Source organism: Lynx rufus, unplaced genomic scaffold (assembly GCF_022079265.1).
Source record: "Lynx rufus isolate CCGP_SWC_20201006 ecotype Redwood Valley unplaced genomic scaffold, mLynRuf1.p SCAF_4, whole genome shotgun sequence".
NCBI lineage: Eukaryota > Metazoa > Chordata > Mammalia > Carnivora > Felidae > Lynx > Lynx rufus.
This window is the reverse complement of record NW_025814856.1, coordinates 99,435,956-99,455,329: the sequence shown is the minus strand read 5'-3', so window position 1 is coordinate 99,455,329 and position 19,374 is coordinate 99,435,956.

The window sequence follows — 19,374 nt, the reverse complement described above, 5'->3', positions numbered from 1 at the left end:
CTCTCTCTCCTTCTCTCTCTGCCCCTCCCCTGCTTGTGCTCTCTCTCTCTCTCAGAAATAAATAAATAAACTTAAAAAAAAAAAAAAAACCCAACTTCACAGCTCCAAGGTTAGCAAAAACTTCTGAACCAGATCCTCTTATTATTGACTCAAATTGAATTTTATGTTTGTATTATTATGTCTAAAGATTATAGTGTTCTGATTGTCTTGGTCTGAGTCAAATCTCTCTTCTTGTGCCAGAGATGGGGTCAACTTTACTCACACTAATGTGGATTAAGGGTTGGAGTTAAGATTCAGGGATTAGGATTAGGATTTCCTTGAGGAAAATTAGAATTGTGTAACATAAAGAAAAATGAATGAATACTGAAATAGGTACCTAGCCTCCACACTTATCCTTCTTGTGTACATATGTCTTAAGAAATGCTCATATCTACAGAAAACATTAAAAATAATTTACCCCTTTCTAGAAGGGTGCAACCTATTCTTTATTGCTTCAAATCTGGGATATATAGGTGATACCCAATCTTGGTCAGATCTAGGCTTGAATCCTCACAATTACAGGAATTTTTAGTAAGTGTTATATTTACTGTAAATAAAATATTAGAGCAATTTCTACTAGATCATAATATTAGTCACTCAATCGATACACAAACTATTCACTGATAAAAAAATACTGTAATGATAATAAGAACTATATGGGAAATGTAGAAAATGGGGAACACAACAGTGATTACCAGAATATCACCCATATTGTGCCTTAGAGTTCCTTAGTGATACAATCTAGTCATTCTGTTTTTTTCTCTAGGCCATTTTTCTTTGTTTGAAGTAGTCTTATTGGGCTGTGATCTTTAATAGCTCACTTCCTGTTGGAGTGAGTTTGGGGGGCCTGGGATTGCCATAGGGATTGAATATCATGGACCCGTTGTAGCTGAGTTTTAAAAAGAAAACTTTAGTGAGCACCACATTTACAAGGGTGGTGATAGTATCTGCATTTTACAAATGGGTAAACTAAGGCTTGGAGAGGTTAGGGGGTCTTTGCCTAGTTACAGAGGTATGAATGACAGGGAGAGCATCAGAATCTTTCTTTGACACACTGCCATCCCAAACTGCTGCCTATGAAATAGCTTTGTTTGCAGAGTTTACATTATTAATTATGAAAACTTTCATTTCTAGCCACAGCAAAGGGAAACCCAGGATCACAGTCCCTCACCATGTGTCTTAAACTCTTCTGCCTTTAAAGGGGGAACAAAGTAACAAAAAATTCTCAATTTGTCCTGTAGGGGCCGCCTTAATCACAGAATATCTCTTTTGAGACTGCAGTCCTGAGCTTTCAGGACTGCAATAGACCAGAAATTCTAGAATGTAGAAGAAGCCCAATAGGTCAATATACATCAACAGTTCAGTGCCAGCATCCCTACACACATGATTAGTTCTAATGAATAAGTCAGGACTCTGTTATTTTCTTTTAAATACATGTACTGAAGTTTTGAATAAGTAAAATACTTATATGATTCCAAAATAAAAAGAATAAAGGGATATTCACTAAAAAAAATCTCCTTTTTAAACTTGCTCCCTATCTAAGTTCCAAAGCCTGCTTCCCAAATATTTAATAACTCATTAATATCCTACATACCCTTCCAGAAAGTTACATATATATATATATATACAAATTTATATACAAAGTTACAGTTATATATACAAATATATATTCTGTCTCATTCTCTTTTGATACAAGTGATAGCATAAAAATAATTGGTTCACAGAAGAACATATTTTAAAAATACTATACATCAGAATAAAAATTCCTGAATGTTTTTTTAACATCTTTATAGTATGCCACCATATGGATGTATCATACTTCATTTAATCTCTTGAGAAGCATTTAGTTTGATTCTTATCTCTAATCGTTACAAACAGTACTGTAATGACTAACCTCATATATATGTTGTTTTTCACATGTGTAAGTACATTTGTAGAACAAATTTCTAGAAATGGGTCTTCTGGGGCAAAAGTCCATATATGTTTAATTTTATTAAATAGTCCCACATTACCCTTCAAAAACATTATAACCAACTTATATTTCATCAGAAACGTTTGAGGATGCTTATTTTTTCACAGCTTATCTATCATGGTTATGTTACCAAAAGTTTGGATCTTTTGATCTAATTGATGAAAAATGGCATCTCTTTCATTTTACATTTTTTTGATAAGATTGAAGAATTTTTCAAAAGTTTAAAACATTTTCAATTCTCAACTGATAGATTCAGAAAATCAAACACTATTAGGCTAACGGGAAACAGTGGTGATTAATTTTTTTGTAAGGCATGTAGGTACTTCATTTTAGCTTCCAGATTTCTGGTGACTTGGCCCTGTGTAAAGTAAACCTCTGAGAAGCATCTAGGTTTCATCTTCCCCTCAGTTCCTGTGCTACAGAACAATGATGGTGTCTTGGTCTTGTGTAATGCCCGAAGTTCCGAAACCTCCCACAAAAGTCCACCAGAGTCGTAAGTCAAAGCCAAGTGGCAAGGGTCGTTTATTGCAGGTTCGAACCTGGTCCTCTGCGCACTCGTCGCCGGTGACGCAAGAGGCCACGATCAGGGTTGGTACAGTGTTTTTATAGACAGAGACAAATAGCACAGGGGAGGTTTCAAATTATGAGGGGCCTGATTAGTTGATTTTAAAGTAAGGACATTTGTTGTTCTCTGATTGGGCGTCCTTTGTCTGTCCTTTGGCGGGAAGGCTTTGTCCGTTACTTGTGGCGGGAGAAAAAAGGGAGAAGGGGGAAGGGGGTAGGGTAGGTGAGGAATGTGCTAAGCAAGCAGGTTTACAGAAGGGAGAAATGCCGGTTAGTTTATGTACGATCACTCATTCCATTACATATCAGACTACATTTAGGAAGGTTTACAACCCATTCTACTACACAGCGGGTTACATTCAGGAAAGGCCTCACAATGCTCGTAGCAAACAGCAAGCAAAACAGACTTCTCAGCAATTGTATTTCTTATCAAAGATCCATAATAAGCAGAAAAGAGAACTTTAGCTTTAAACTAAGGCAGGGCTGTCATTTGGATTTAAAGCTGTTCTTTTCACCTGGGGCTGTTGTTCTCCTCCCAGATGTTAACCAGTCACCACCAAATGTGGGACTCTGGGTGAACAGCTTGCATGGAGGTATGGCAATGAGCTACTTACATTAATGAGGTTTTTGAGGGGGGACAGTGGGGTGCATGGGGTCCAAAGCTGATGACCAAGAAAGAATTCTTGAAGACATCTTTGATGCAAAAAGGTGATTTTATTAAAGCACGGGGACTGGACCTTGGGCAGGAAGAGCTGCCCCCGGGGAAGGTGAGGAGAGACTGGTTATAGACTATGTAGTTGGGGGAGGTAAAGTCCAGGAGAAGTTTCCAATGAGATTTTCCTATGCTAAAGAAAACTCCCAGGATACTGGAGGCCTAGCTATTGTCAGCTAGGGTTTCTCCACCCTTCTCTCCTCACCCCAGCAAAGCACTAGCATTAAGACAGTAGGGAGTTCCTGGAGAAATGTTTTATTTGTCTGCCTCAAGTATTTGTCAATGGGTTGCAGGTTATAAGGAAATTTAGTTCTATCTGCCATTTCCTTCTGCCTTTGTTTCCCACATCACTATGGAGGGGTGATGTTGGGACTCCAGGAAATAGAGTCTATAGTTTTCTGGAGATTAGGCTCTTGATTGCCTTTTTAGTAAGATATTTGTAAATAGATGGAGACTCAGGTCCTGCAAGACTATGATCTTTATCAGTTAACCATTTGTATTTCCCCTTTCCTTTGTTCTTGGGCAGCCAGGAGTGCCCAAGGAATATCACACATATCTCACCTGGGGGTGGGGGAAGGTTGTTTGCGGCCTGTCAGCTTGCCTTATGCTCCCTCATCAACAAGACTCATTCCACCTAGGAGTGGATTTTTCTACCTATTTCTTTGCCTCTCCTCAACATGTAGATCAAACTCCTTATAGAATTAATTTACTCAGTCTCAGGCTCCAGTTCAAGATGGTTGCCATAGTCACTTGGTCACACCAAAAGGGTTTTATCTTTTGAACCCAGCAAAAGCAAAATCACTCGATTCTTTTACCACCCCAGTTCTCTTCCCCAGAATGTGGTCCATATTTCTTCCTTTTTGGTCAGCCATTTCCACAATCATCTCTTCCCACCACTTCCATAGTCCTGTATGTCTTTTCAAAATTACCACAACATACATTTATCATCATGTGTATGCAATTGTATTTATTATACAACACTCATCCCCACTCATTTGCTTTACTTACCTGGCTCCTATAGTTAACCTGTCTTTGGACCTATAATTAATCTTTTGTATAATTTGAGGAAGCAAAGCACTATAAAGGTCACTTTCAAATTCCAAGTCCAAATAGAAAGAGGAAAAAACATTCTGGAGTGTAAGACTATGCCTACATTGATACAAAACCAATTACTTAGAAAAAAAAAAACAACTGTTGTCCCTCCAGGAAATTCAATTATTTATTTCTTTTTTACCAAATTGGTTTAATTGACCAACTGTTTTGCTTTTAGATGAACACAACTTCAGACTGCTGTTTTATAAGCTAGTTAGAAGTCACAGACTAATTAGAAAAGCCAGGAAGTCCATGATAAACTAGAAAATATTTCAAAGGATTAGATGAGCCTCTTCACAAAGAGTCTTTGTGTAGAAGTTGTACATGTACATTTGGGAAGAACATGAGTTTGGAGCCAGCAAGCCTACATCAACTATAATCTTAGTCATATTTTTTGCTGGGGTGCTTGAACAATTATTAAACCTCTCTGAGCCCACATTTAAGATCATTAAGAATCTACTTTCATTTACTAAATATTAATTGAGTCCACTATGATGTAAGCTCCATGACATTTGGAACATAGTAAGTAGCCAGTAATATTTGTTGTAGTGTTGATTATAACCTAGACTATGTGCTATATCCCCTGTGTACAAAGGGTGATCAAGATATAGCTCCCTACACTCAGGGAAATTTAGGAACTGTATGACCAGCCAAATAAGAAAGCAGGACATTTCAGTACCTATAGGGGTTAGTGCAGGGAAGAACATATGTATTTGGGAAACTACCGTCAATGCCCTGTCCCTATACAGTAGCATAGAGGCAGAAAGGAATGGTGAGCCATGAGTTTGAAGAGAGAAAATAGGGATATATCATGAAGGGTCTGGTGGGTCTAACAAAGGCATTTGTCTTCCATCTCAAAGCAAAAGGGAAGAGTCCCTTTTGCAAAAGGAAAGAGTCCCTTGAAGAGTCCAAGCAAATAAGTGTCATGATTGGACGTGTGTTTTCAAATGTTCCCTTTAGCTGCTATGTGGAGAAAGGACTGAGAAGGAGCAAGATTCTGTAGAGAAACCAGTATATGCAAGAAAGAGTCGTAGCCTCAACCAGGAAAGAGCAGTAGAGATAGAGAAAAGGGAATTAAAATGTAGAAACTAAGTGTAATGATTGCTTAGTTGGGGACACCAGCGGAATAGGAGGAAGCTGAAATTTCTAGCTCTTATAACCATGTGGATAACAGTGCTATTCAGATAGATAATAAGCACAGGAAGAGGAACAAGAACTTTTGGGGGAGGCAGTGGGCAGAAATAATGAAAAAACATTACATGTGATAATCATGTGATATTAATGGTATATCCGTTGGAGCTGTTCAGTTGGCTGTTGCAGATATGGATCTAAAACTCAAGAGAGACATCCATGAGATATCAGTTTGAAAGTCATTAGTATGTAGATGCTAACTGAAACTAGGAGCAGATGATATTGGTCAGGGTGAATGCACAGAGCAGAAAATAAGAGCCTAGAGTCTACAGTGGCCTTAGGCCCAGCAATACTTAAGGCAGTGGCTGTGAAAAATGGCTACATGCTGAAATCACCAGGGAACTCATAAAGAACAGTGATGCTAGAACCCTACCCCAGACCAATTAAATCAGAATCTCTGGAGCTGGGGTCCCAGCACAAACATTTGTTGAAAGCTTCCCAGGTGATTGTAATATACAACTACGGCTGAGAACTCTGACTTAACGGGTATGTTGAAGCAGGGGAGAGTTTGGGTAAAAATCCAGATAATATGGTCTCGTAGAAGTTCAAAGGACAGAATCTTTAGAAGAAAAGGAGTGGCCAACAGTGTCACATGCCTTGAATAGTAGCAAAAATTATCACTGATGGTTTGAATAGTATCAGGAGCAAAAAATTATTGTCAGATTGCTATAGATTATTAGTTAGGATTCTGATGCTAAAAGCCCCTAATAGCATTGGCTTAAATAAGACAGAAGTATGTTTCTTATTCAAGTCCAAGATATCTGAGGATTGTCCGTTCAGTCTGGAATGGTATTCCATTGTTTCAATTCCCAAGAGCCTTCCACCTTGTTCCCGTGTCATGTGTGGTTCCCATGTTCCCAAGTTCTTTTCATGACCCTAGTCAGCTGCCAGTGTTTGAGTTATTTCATCCACATTCTACCAGTAGGAAGGAGATAAAAAACAAGAAGTGCATACTCTCTCATTTTAGGATAATTTCTCCAAAGACACACATACTACTCCCTATCCAATCAGTCAGAATCTAGAGACATGGACACACAGCACAGCAAGGGAAGCTGGGAAATAGAGTCTTTATCTAGATAGTCCAGTGCCCAGCTAAATATTGGGGTGCTATTTCTATGGAAAATGGGGAGACTGGACTGTGGGGACAGCTAATATTATCTTTTAAAACAGGGTTGATAAATGAATGGGAGCAAAATAAAAACAATGTAAGAAAGTCTTTGAAGATTTTTAGCTTTGAAGAGGAAAAGAGCATAAGGCATTCACCATCTGGGGACAAGAGGACACAGTGCAGTTCTAAACAATGGTTTGAATGTTTGTTGATTTAGAATGGAAGAGACTAAAACATGTTAAAAGGTTAGTAAGAGCACTCAAAAGAAAGAGAGGGTTTGCAGTCAGAGAAGACACAGGGAAGCTTGATAAAGCCAAGTACCTGAAGAGGCAGGGAAGGGCGGGCTTCCTTTTTTGAGCTGAGCTTCTAAAACTTTTTTCATTCTTTACCACAGCTATTACAAACTTCCTTCATTCTCTTCAAGTCTCCCGCTACACTACCTCGGTCCTAACTCTTAGTAGATAAACTCAAGTCCTACACTGAGAGAAGGACCCATAAACTTCTTTCTGCCCTCCTCCAGAATAACTGTATCTGTACCCAGTCTCCTACCCATTCTCTCATCTAGAGTTCATCCTGCCAACCTGAGCTCTAGGACAACAGCATCAGTATTCCTGAAAGCATGCTAGAAATGCAGACACTTAGACCCTACCCAGACCTGCTGAGTCATAATTTGCATTTTAACATGATAATGGGAGATGACTAGAGAAATACAGAGTGGTCAGATGATGTTGAGGGCTTAAATGAGGGTGCAGACCACACACTAGTGGTGAAACAGATCTGCGTGGTTGTATCGCTTTCTCTAACAGTACTCAGCAGCCCAGGTGTAGAAGCATAAAAAATGGATTAACTGTTTTGAGAAAGAAAAGTGATTCCATTCGGAGAATACCTAGTGCTATGTCTGGCACCTAGTAGACCCACCAAAATGTTAACACCCACATCTTAAATGCAAACCATATAAGGTATGAAATAATATTAATAATTGTTGAGGGGTGTCACCAGCTGCCTTTTTCCTTACATCCTTTCTTCATTTATGTCAGTGAATATGCCTATTACCTACGCATGCTCCCTTATCTCTGGAGTTAGGAAGCTCTGCATGCTTATAAATAATCTGCGGTGCTTTTTAAAGACAGATTTCACCTGCTTCCAAAGATTCCAGTTCAATAGATTTGGAGGTGAAGGAGCATATCTGCAATTTTAAAGCATTCTTGATGATTCTGATGCACCTGGGCCATAGACAACAGTGAGAAATACTGTCCTCAATCAGGTATCTTTGCAATTACCATCCTGTTGCCTTTGTCATTCTGTCTGGTACACCAGAAATTCCTCTTTTCACCTTTTGCTGACGTGAAATCTCAGTTTAATACTAGTGTCTTCCAAGAATCCTTAGCTATCCTTAGCAATTTTACCCCATAATTAAGGTACTTCTGCAGCATTCTGATAGAGATGCCTACATGATATATGCATGGAGGTACCCTGTGCTTGCTCATTATGTCCTGTGACATTACATTCCCCAGTCTTCCACGGCCACTTTGGACTGCATTCTCTCTAAGTGTAGGTAGGGGTCTTATCTCTGACTAGAGCACAGTTTGACACTGGAAGGAGCCCAGTAACTGTATGCCAGATGAGTAGATAGGTGAACAAATATCACAATGTATGAGAATCAAGAAACAGAAAAATTGACGGCGATACCAAAAGCAAGCAATGTATTGGAAAATGAAGATGTGAGAAACAGAATAAAGTAAAGAAAAAAAAAATGGGTTTAGCAGGAAGAGAATCATTAGAGCTTGGAAGACAATGTGGGTGATTTAATCACAAATAGTTTTAAGAAACATGAGAAAAGGAGTCTGCAGGCAACTTGAAATAGACTCTTAAGTACCTGACAAACCTGAGAAAAATAGGTAGCGAGAAAATCAATGCATTGAAACCCAACAAAGCTTCAATGTACCATCCCTTTTCAATCACTTGGAAGGAAAATGATGTTTAGTACATCCTCCTTCTTCATGTTTGGACCTTTAAATAGGGTATTTGGATTCACAGACTGTAGCCAGCTCAGATGGTCTCTCCTTCCAGCACACTGCCGTACTTTTTAAATGACACCAGGCTTCCAAGCAAGATTGATTGTAAACTTGAAAAGGTTATATGTGATGTAATGAATAACACATGCTACTCCCTCAAGCGCATCTCTGAAACGGCACACACTCAGGATCCTGTATGTTATCATAGTTTAGAATAAAGATTGGGAAGAGATCTTGCAGGCAAGCCAAAAGAAAACTTCCCATTATACTTGCTTAACACACTGCTCTATCTTGAATTCATTCACTCATTGAATGCACAGTAATTAAAAACTGACTATTTTTGGCTTTCTGTAAATGTTTGTGAATGAACGGGTGGATGAAAGGATATTACGTGCCAGTCACAATGCAAGGTGCTATGAGGATAATAAGATAAACATAGGACCTAATCTTAATAGAGATTGCAGTCTAGTAAGGGAAATCAGACATAAGCAACACTTTTCTAAATCACATGTGATGGGCCATCACAGCGTTACACATTTTACTATGAGAATATAGACTACAGGGAAAATGGGATTATTTCTAATTACAGTGCTGGAGAACTTTTATAAGAAATAGTATTAAACTGAAACTTGAAGAATCTGGATGTGCAGATCTGTGGGGGTGGGGTGTTCAAAAAAGAACGTAAGATAGACTGTGTTGGAAATATGTGGACGTTGGAGAAGGGATTAATTTGAATAAGATCTGGAGTTTATGAGGATGACATTGGGTAATCATATTGGAAAAGTACACTGAGAGCTTCCATAAAGGTTTTTTAAAGTTTTTGATCCATTAACTTAGCACAGGATCAGGAACTGCTAAGATTTTTGGAATGTTTATTATGGAACAGACACAACGTAATTCCATAAATTATCCCACTTAAGGTTTCACAATAACCTCATATGTAGGTTCATAAGGTCCTCCTTATCAACACATAATTGGTGCTGGAAAAGCCCAGTTAAAAGATGCTTCTTTAGATGGAAAACATCATTTCATGGTAAATTGTTGGGGAAAAGTGTTTGATCATTATCTTTAAAAATTAACAATGCACCATATATTTATTTTACCTTTTTTTTTTAAGTTGATTTATTTTTCACAGAGAGAGAGAGAGAGAGAGAGACAGAGCATGGGTGGGGAAGGGGCAGAGACGGGGAGACACAGAATCCCAAGCAGGCTCCAGGCTCCGAGCTGTCAGGAGATTGCAATCTAGTAAGGGATATTGGACGCAGGGCTGGAACTCACGGACCGCGAGATCATGACCTGAGCCGAAGTCAGATATTCAACCGACTGAGCCACCCAGGCGCCCCTATTTATTTTACCTTTAATCAACAACACATATATAGTATAATTTCAACTTTGTGCTAATTCTTAAAACTAACAAAGAATAGTTCAAATGGGGTTTTTTTCGAGGATGAGTGTACTTTTTCCTAGAAAATGACATGATTGCATAATGCAATATTCTTTTTTTTACATTTATATTTTCAACATGATCATAAAGAATCCTGACTTTGTAAAATCATTTGAATTCGTCATGAATTTCCTCAGAAATATGACGTAAAAATTATTCTCCTTTGAAGCGCCTATCATGTCATTGTTCTGGTAAATTTCTTTTCATGGAGTGTTAACGTGCTTAATTCTGTCAAATATTTACCAATGGCTTTGTGTGTAAGTCAAATAGTTTTTCACTTTTGCTGACCTCATGACATCCTGCGTCATTTGCACTGTTTACATTCTCATTTTACAGTCAGTTGCACTATATTCCTAATGGTCGTTACCATTATCTGAAAATGCAGACAGTTTGGGACACTTCAGTGGGAGTCTGACAGTCTTTGACAAGCAAAGCCAAGGCACTTGAGTGGGGAGGGGTCAGTTAAAGAGGTCAATTCATTAATCAATATGTTCATATTATGGCATGGTTTATTTTTCTACAACAGCTTGAATCATAAATATTGAGATAGTGAGAACTCCCTGTATGTTAAGATTCTTATTACACAGATGTCTGAGACCCACAGATGTCAAACAATGTGCCTATGGGCCATATAGCTGATAAGTGATAGAACCAGTATTTAAAGGCAGCCTAACTGGGTGTTTAACCAGTAAGCAGTGAACAGGTGGGTCAAGTGTTTTTAGCTGTTGATTGGGGGGTAAGTCACCACCACAAGTTTACAAAACATGGAAAGCTCATCCTGCTTACTTGTAAGTGATCTTTCCCCTAAGTTTTAAAATTACAAAGATTCTTAATTTTCAGTCTTTTTTTTTTTTAATTTTTTTTTTTTAACGTTTATTTATTTTTGGGACAGAGAGAGACAGAGCATGAACGGGGGAGGGGCAGAGAGAGAGGGAGACACAGAATCGGAAACAGGCTCCAGGCTCTGAGCCATCAGCCCAGAGCCTGACGCGGGGCTCGAACTCACGCACCGCAAGATCGTGACCTGGCTGAAGTCGGACGCTTAACCGACTGCGCCACCCAGGCGCCCCAATTTTCAGTCTTTTATACCTAACATATGTAGTCAATGTGTTTAAAGATTTTTAGCTCGACCCACAAGTTTTGATATAATAATCTCTTCATTGACCCATAAATTATTTACAATTATGTTTTTAAGTTCCTAAACAGAGAAGGAGGACACTCTTTTGGCTATTCATTTTTCATTTTATTGCATTGAGATTTGAGAATATTATCTACATGATGTAGAATCTAAGTTGAGCACTGTTTGTTAAGAATTGTTTTGGAAGCTTATGGAGTCAGGTTTTGTAAATGACATACATGTGTTTAAAAAGAATGTGTGGGGCACCTGGGTGGTTGAGTGTCCCACTCTTGATTTGGGCTTAGGTCATGATCTCATAGTTTGTGAGTTCGAGCCCCATGTCAGGCTCTGTGCTGACAGTGAGGAGCCTGTTTGGAATTCTCTCTGTCTCTCTCTCTCTCTCTCTCAAAATACATAAAAACAAAAAACAAAAAAACTTAAAAAAAAAGGATGTGTGTTTTTTAACTGTTAGGTATAGGATTCTACATAAGTATAGTAGATCAAACTTGTTAATTTTCCCGAAACATAGTCTAAATCTTTATAATTTTTTTTTTTTAAATTTTAATACATACTTATTTTTGAGAGACAGAGAGAGACAGAGCATGAGCAGGGGAGGGCCAGAGAGAGAAAGAGACACAGAATCTGAAGCAGGCTCCAGGCTCTGAGATGTCAGCACAGAGCCTTATGCGGGGCTCAAACCCACAAACTGCAAGAACATGACCTGAGCCAAAGCCCGATGCTCAACTGACTGAGCCATCCAGGTGCCCCATCTTTACAATTTTTTTATTTGCTTAATCCATGAATTACAGAAAGAACTGTATTAAAGTCTTATAATGTGATTATGGACTTGTCAAGTTTTCACTGTAATTTTGCCAATTGTTTTTATTATTTTAGGTTTATTACTTTGAAGTTTACAACTTTGTATCTTCTTGGTGATTTTGTTCCTTTTCACTACATAGTGTGTTTTTTCCCTAATATATATACTTTAAAATTTGCTTAAAGGCTATTTTGTCAGATATGTTATAGCTCTATCAGTTTTCTTTCTTTTTTTCTTTTTTAGGCTTATTTATTTATTTTAAGAGAGAGAGAGAGAGAGAGAGAGAGAGGCAGAGAGAGGGATAGAGAGAATCCCAAGCAGGCTCCACACTCAGCACATGACCCTGCAGAGGATTTGATCTCACAATGCAAGATAACACTCAACCAAGTGAACCACGCAGGCATCCCTCAGCTTTCTTTTTATTAGTGTTTTCCTGGAATAATTTATCCATGTTCTTAGTTTCAGCTTTTCTGTGTCATGTTTTAAGTGTATCTGTTATAAGCAATGAATGGAATTGATTTTTTAAAAATTCATTCTAATCCTGTCTATCTCTTAACTGGAAATTTAGTTTACTTATATTTATTATGATTATGGATATATATGGGTTAATTTTTGTCACCTAAAGCATTCTATTTAACACACTTTTTTTGTTTCTTCTACTTATTGTCAGGATTCTACCTAATTGATAGTTTTCTTTATCCTTCACTGTCCCTCATTTAAAGGTTATGCATTCTATTTTTCTTCCTTTAGTGATATCATTAAACTTTTAACATGAATTCTTGACATCACAACATCGAAACTCAATCAATATTTTACTCTCTTAGAATGCTTTAACTCCAAACTTGAATTTTTGACATTCTATTGTGTGCTAGTATTTTTGTTTTGTTTCTGTATCTTCAAATATGTCACTCTTGTCATTGCAAATGCTTAGATATACCCACATCTTTATGAATGTGATTGCTCATCACTGTTTCTTTTGTCTATTCCTTCTTCACAAATTCAATTTCCTTCTTTATGAAGTATATCACTTGTAGTTCTTTTTAGCAAGGATCTCTGAATGATAAAACTTTCTAGCTCTAGTGCAAAAGAGATTCTCAAATAGCAATTTAGCTGAGACTACAAATCTAGGTTGATAGTTACTTTCTCTTAGCACTTTGAATATCTCTTCCCACTGTTTTAATTAACAAATTTTCTGTTTAATAGCTGTGGCTTGTTGATTAAACATATTTTGTTTTTTGTTGTTTTTAAGATTTTAGTTTCTACATCTTCACTGTGATGTGTTTAGGTGTAGATTTCTTTTTATTTATCATCCTTGGACACAATGCAGTTCTTGATTCTATAAATTCACGTATTGCATCATTTCTACGAAACTCTCACAGCCTCTCACAAATACTTCTTCCCCATTTTTTCTATTCTATCCTTCTAGAAGTCCTTCCTATGAAGGGAATGGGGACCTTCTAATTCTATCTTCCATGTTTTGTAAATCTTGCTTGGCTTTCTTTTCTATCTCATAATTTTCCGATGCTACATTCTATCTAATATCCTCAGACTGAGTGTCTAGTTCAGCAATTATTCAACTGTCTAATCTATGATTCACTTATCAGTTTAAAAGATGATCTGTATTTCTCTTTCTTATTCTTAATTTAGAATGTGATTATTTGGGGCTTATATTTTTTTGATCCGTCTTGGGGTTTCAATTCTTTCCCATCTTTATGATTTTAAACATACTTAATTTATATTCTGTTTCAGATTGTCATTCTCTTATCTCTGGTCTGGGTGGTAATTCTGCTATTTTTGCTCACTCTCACTCATCATGAATGCCTTCTTTATGTACTTTGTAATTTTTTATCATAAGTTCTGTTTTTTAGCATGACTATTTTTTTTTACTGTGAAAATCCCATTATCGATTGCCTTGTTGAGTGTCCCTCCAAAGTACTAGGTTTTTGGCATTAAGTTGGGCTATTTTTGCCCTAGAGACAATTTTTGTATTAATTCCTCAATCTGGGGTTGAGGGTTTAACCTAATTGGGCAGGTAAAGTTCAAACCTTAGCGCTATTTGAGGCACAGATTTACAGTATTAAATCATCAGAGATAACGTCTGGTTTGATTTTTCTATGTAGAACCCAGGCAGAAAAACATATAAATGTATCTGTTATCTCTCTTTTCTAGGAAACAAATTTATTTCTTTGTCCACCTTGTACTGAAGGTACAGTCTTTTTAGAGTATCAGATTTATGTGGGAAGCAGTTCCAACTTTCTTCCTCATTTGCACCCTCTCTTAGTCTGCATGGGCTGCCATAACAAAATGCCCTAGACTGGGTGGCACAAACAACAGAAATTTATTTTCTCACACTTGGGAAGGCTGGAAATCTGAGATGAGGGTGCCAGCAGGGTAGGGTTCTGGTGATAACTCTCCTCCTGGCTTGCAGCTAGCCTTCTCAAGGTGTCTTCCCATGGCAGAGACACAGAGAAAGCTCTCTGGTGTCTCTTCTCGAAAGGGCATTAATCCCATCAGACCGAGGCCCCACCCTCATGACCTCATCTGACCATAAATACCTCCAAAGGTCCCTACTCCAAATGCCATCACAAAGAGGGTTAAGACTTCAGCATATGAATGGGGGAGTGGGAGTGATACAAACATTCAGTCCATAACAAGCTTTGTCTACCTTTCATCATGGACATTCAAACCAGCCTTCTAGTTTATCAAGAGCAAGGCCCTGATTCTCACCCACACTCCATTGCAGCACCTACCCTTAGTCCTCTGGTCTACCATCTTCACTACATTTCTGGAAACTAGGGACTTCTTTTGCTTTCTTCGAATCAACTATCTAGAATGTTTAGCTTTTCAAGGCTTCTAATGTTACCTTGTTGCCAGCACCAGAAGTCTCTCACATCTGGTCTTTATCTCTCATTTGTGTGACCTAAACAAGTCTTCTGAATTTCCATTCCTTTCCTATTAAAGAAGGATGATGCACACAAGTATAATTTTCATTCATCTCACACAGTAATTCTGAGAAAGAGCAATTAGAGATAGCAATATGTTGCAAATTAAAAATGTTAAATATAGCAAAAGCAAATAGAGATTCTCTAATAATGCATTTTAATTATAATGCATTGATATAACACATTTTATCTGAGGATATTAAAGTGTATTATAACTACATTATAATTCCTTGAAGAGACTATGAATGTTTCCACCCCAGCAACCATAGAACAATAAAAGATCATTTGAGATTCGATTGTAAATTAAGTATTATTGACTCCCTTTTTAAAGATTATAAGTACAATTTCTAGAATGTTATACTATTGGTGCAGAGAAGGGCATTTTTCTCAGGATGTGAGTTGAATAACTATAGTGGTTTATTTCAAAGATGCACCCTACAGGGTAAGTAGTCCTGAGAAAAGTGAGAAGGAATTAAACAAACAAACAATCTGTTGGAGGCAGTAAAAACATTGGGAATTGGGGGCCCTGGAGGCCCTTTAGTGTCTTGCTATATCCCAGTGGCTCTGGGACAGATCACATTCTCCCAGTGCCTTTCTTTTTCTCTCTAAAAATGGAGAAAAACAAAGTATGTTGAAAATGTTATTTACTATTAACCATGAGGTCAAACCCAGCAGGGTTACTATCTGGAGAAGAAGGTAAATGGAGAAACTGAGCTGGCCTTCTTCATAGTTTACAAAAGGCAGATTTTGGAATTTAGATCCATATAGTAAGATTAATCCTTCAAAGAACAGGGCTAAAATTCATGAAATTAAAATGATTTCCCTGGGATCCTCCAGAACAGAAATTAGATCAAACTCAAGCCAAACCTGCCTTTAGAAACAGGTAAGACTTGGTCTTAAAGATTAATTTACAAAACAATCAGGAAAAGGGGATGGTACCAAAGGTTAAGTCCTTCTTATTAAAGCCCTCAGTCATTCTCCCTGCTTGTATTTATGGAATGTGTCTTCACTGTAAATACCTAGAGGTGATATTTAGGTAACTACAAGGCTATACCAGTTGCTAAAATATAGAAAGACTTTAATACCAGTTGAAAAAAAGCAGCAGTCCTAAGTGTCCAAAGTGCTCTGGCCACTCAGCCTGTTTCTAATTTCCCTGTACCTTCCGAACAAAATCTCTTCAAAATAAAGATTAACTCCTGGCAGTGCACTCCAGAGTATGTTCTGAGGAGATATTGGGATACCATTGATTAAGTGTTTTGCATGTTGTCTTAGTCTAAGTCTGCAGGTCTAATTCAAATCAGAGTCTCCAATGTTTAGATTCCAATGTTCAGATTCCAATGTTTAGTCTTCCAACACACGTAGCTTAATAATCTGATTTTGGGGGAGCCCCATACTTTGGCTTAAAAAGCCTGTTTTGACTTTTTATCTTCCTGATCATCATTGCTGCAGTATGTAAATACTAGTGGACCCTAGAGTTTTAGATCTTACAGGTGAAATAAATAAATTTTAAAATATTTTTCAAACCATCTTCTGCCACTGTTATGCCACTAAAAAAGAATAGAAGGGCACAAATTCAGAATGAAACCCCCAAAGAACTCATGAAAGACTCGCCATATTGTCTCTCTTTCTCAATTCACCAAGGACTAGTAAGAAATTAACCATAGACTGGTAGTGATCCGTGGTATTCGCAAACCTGTACTGTATTCCAAATACTAATCAGTTTCCAAGCTTAGGCCAAAAGAAGCTCGCCCGATTCAATTGTTTCATTTGCTCATAGTTTGGTATTATAGACCCTGAACTGCACCCTACCTCTGAAGTATAAAATAAAGACAATGTTAAGTGTTGGTAACGTCCTATCACTTCCTCCCACGCTACTGGAGATGAATAGGAGCCATACAATTCTAACATTTACACCTGGTTCCCTGTCCTGAGGCCAGGCTGAGTCCAGTATTTTGTAGCCCATCCTTTTCTCCTTTCTATGCAACATATTGGCATTGTACACTTATTTATGTGTGTATTATCCAATAATAACGTAGCTTTCTGGTAATGCAAATTGCTGTACTAGCAATTTGAAAATAGATAGTTAACCTGATATCAGGAAAACTAGTCAAAGCCATCCCTATGGAAAATATTTCACTGGCTTTGAATACAAAGTACCTGTAAGGAAGGACCTTTCATCTCTATACCCAACTGCATTAAAGAATGAGTGCTTCTAAGGCATGTTATATAACTACAGAAAAAGAAGTTTATCTGACACTTGATAATTTTACCAAACTATATGGGGAGGAAAGAAAAAGCTTTAGTAGCAAAACAGAAAGACATAATTGATTACACTATTAAGAAGCTGTTACAACATGAAACAAACATCATAAGATCGTAAGAAGACTCAGCTAATAATGTATTTCTGACATCAATAAAATTAGTTGTTTTTCATCTGGGTTGTGAAATTTCTGATTTGTTTTAGCCTCACGTATTATTCTATTATGGCGTGATGATTCTCATTATGCTTCCCTAAGCCCTATCAACAGATAGAGTCTAGACTCTAATTATCTCTATATTTAGTCAAAATAGTCAGGCTTCATCTGTTTCCAGAACAGTTAATGTATTTGGCTCATTACTCTGAAAACACTGAGTACAATTTAGCTCACTAAAAATGCGTCCAGCATTAGCTTATGTAAGGAGCAGAAAGGTCCACTGTGTGATGAGTTTATTCTTTTCCTATGGCAGTAAGGAAATAATAGCTATTATACTTGATCACTTACCATGTACAGACACCATGTACACTTTTATATGCATTATTCACTTAGTTCTCACAACAACAAATTATTATTCCCATGGAATATTTAGAAGCTTACCTAGAGTCGTGCACCCAGGCAGATGCGGGACCATCTGATTCCAAAGCCTGAAGTTTTAACCACTATGCTATAGAAGAAGTACTTGATTCCAAAGACTCAGACTTTCTTCCTGATGTTCATACAGACCACATACAGTTATGTCCTTCAAGAGATGAAATCTGGTACTTCGACTCTGACATGACATTACTTTGAACATGAGGATGGCATTTATTTTATTTTATTTTTCCGGGAAGAGTTAGTCCCCTGTTCAAAATCCTTGAATGAATTTCCATTGCTCTTTGATATGAATTTCAAAATGTATGTGTTCCCGGACACTTGGACTGTCCTCTGTTCCAGTCTCCTTTACTTTTTCTGGTTTAACCATGCCAGCTTTCCACAGTTCCTCCAACACTCCAGGGGACATTCTCCCGTCTTCTTCCCTCCAACTCAGACATTCCCTTTTCTCCTACTCATAAGTCAGTCTTGGTTAAATGTCATTTAAGAGGAGTTCCTTGACTCTGTAACCTAAATCAGGTCCCCCCTATACTGTTTTTCCATAGGATCCTTTGTAGCCATTATCATAGTTTATAAATATACACTTAAAATATATACTTAATGTCTCCTCTTACTAAAATGTCAAGATTCAGCAATATCAGGAACTGTGTTGGTCTTGCTCACCACTCAATACTCCTAAATCGCCCCCCTTCCACCATACTTGTCACTAGGGATTACTGAATGAATGAATGAATGAATGAATAGTGATAATTTATTCAGGTCCTTTGTCTTTTCAAGCAGAAGCTAAGGCTAGTCTGTATCCATGAAACTGAGCAAAGCTGTATGATCACATGGGCTTGAATCTATGCTTTTGGCTCTGGCAGTAGACCGAATGTTTTGGTTTTTCCTGAACCATATCCCTGAAACTGCTATTCAAGAAAATAAAAATAAGCATAGGACTAACTATTCTCCAGAAGTTACTGTAATCTTAGAGCATGATGGAAGAAGAAGGGAGACTGCCTTATATTTTTGGACTTGTTAATACTGACCATAATGGTTAAAGACAGTACATAAAGAAATCTGTCTTGAAGATGGTGCTGATAGGGGCGTCTGGATGGCTCAGTCTGTTAAAGTGTCTGACTTTGGCTCAGGTCATGATCCCCCAGGTCATGGGTTTGAGCCTATGTCAGGCTCTATGCTGACAGCTCGGAGCCTGGAGCCTGCCTCGGATTCTGTGTCTCCCTCTCTCTCTGCCCCTCCCCTGCTCATGCTCTCTCTCACTCTCACTCTCAAAAATAAATAAACATAAAAAAAATTTTTTTAAAGATGGTGGTGATAAAGATATATTAGTTTAAATTTTAGACTCATTTCCTTATCATTGCAAATAGTCAAAATAAAGTATGTATAAGTAGGATTAAATAAGTATGTATAGGATTATAGAATTAACAATATTTTTAGAGAACCTGATAAAAAGAAAAAGGCCTTGGTGACTTTGAGGTCATTCATTCTTAATACTGAGGTCTACAAGCTTTG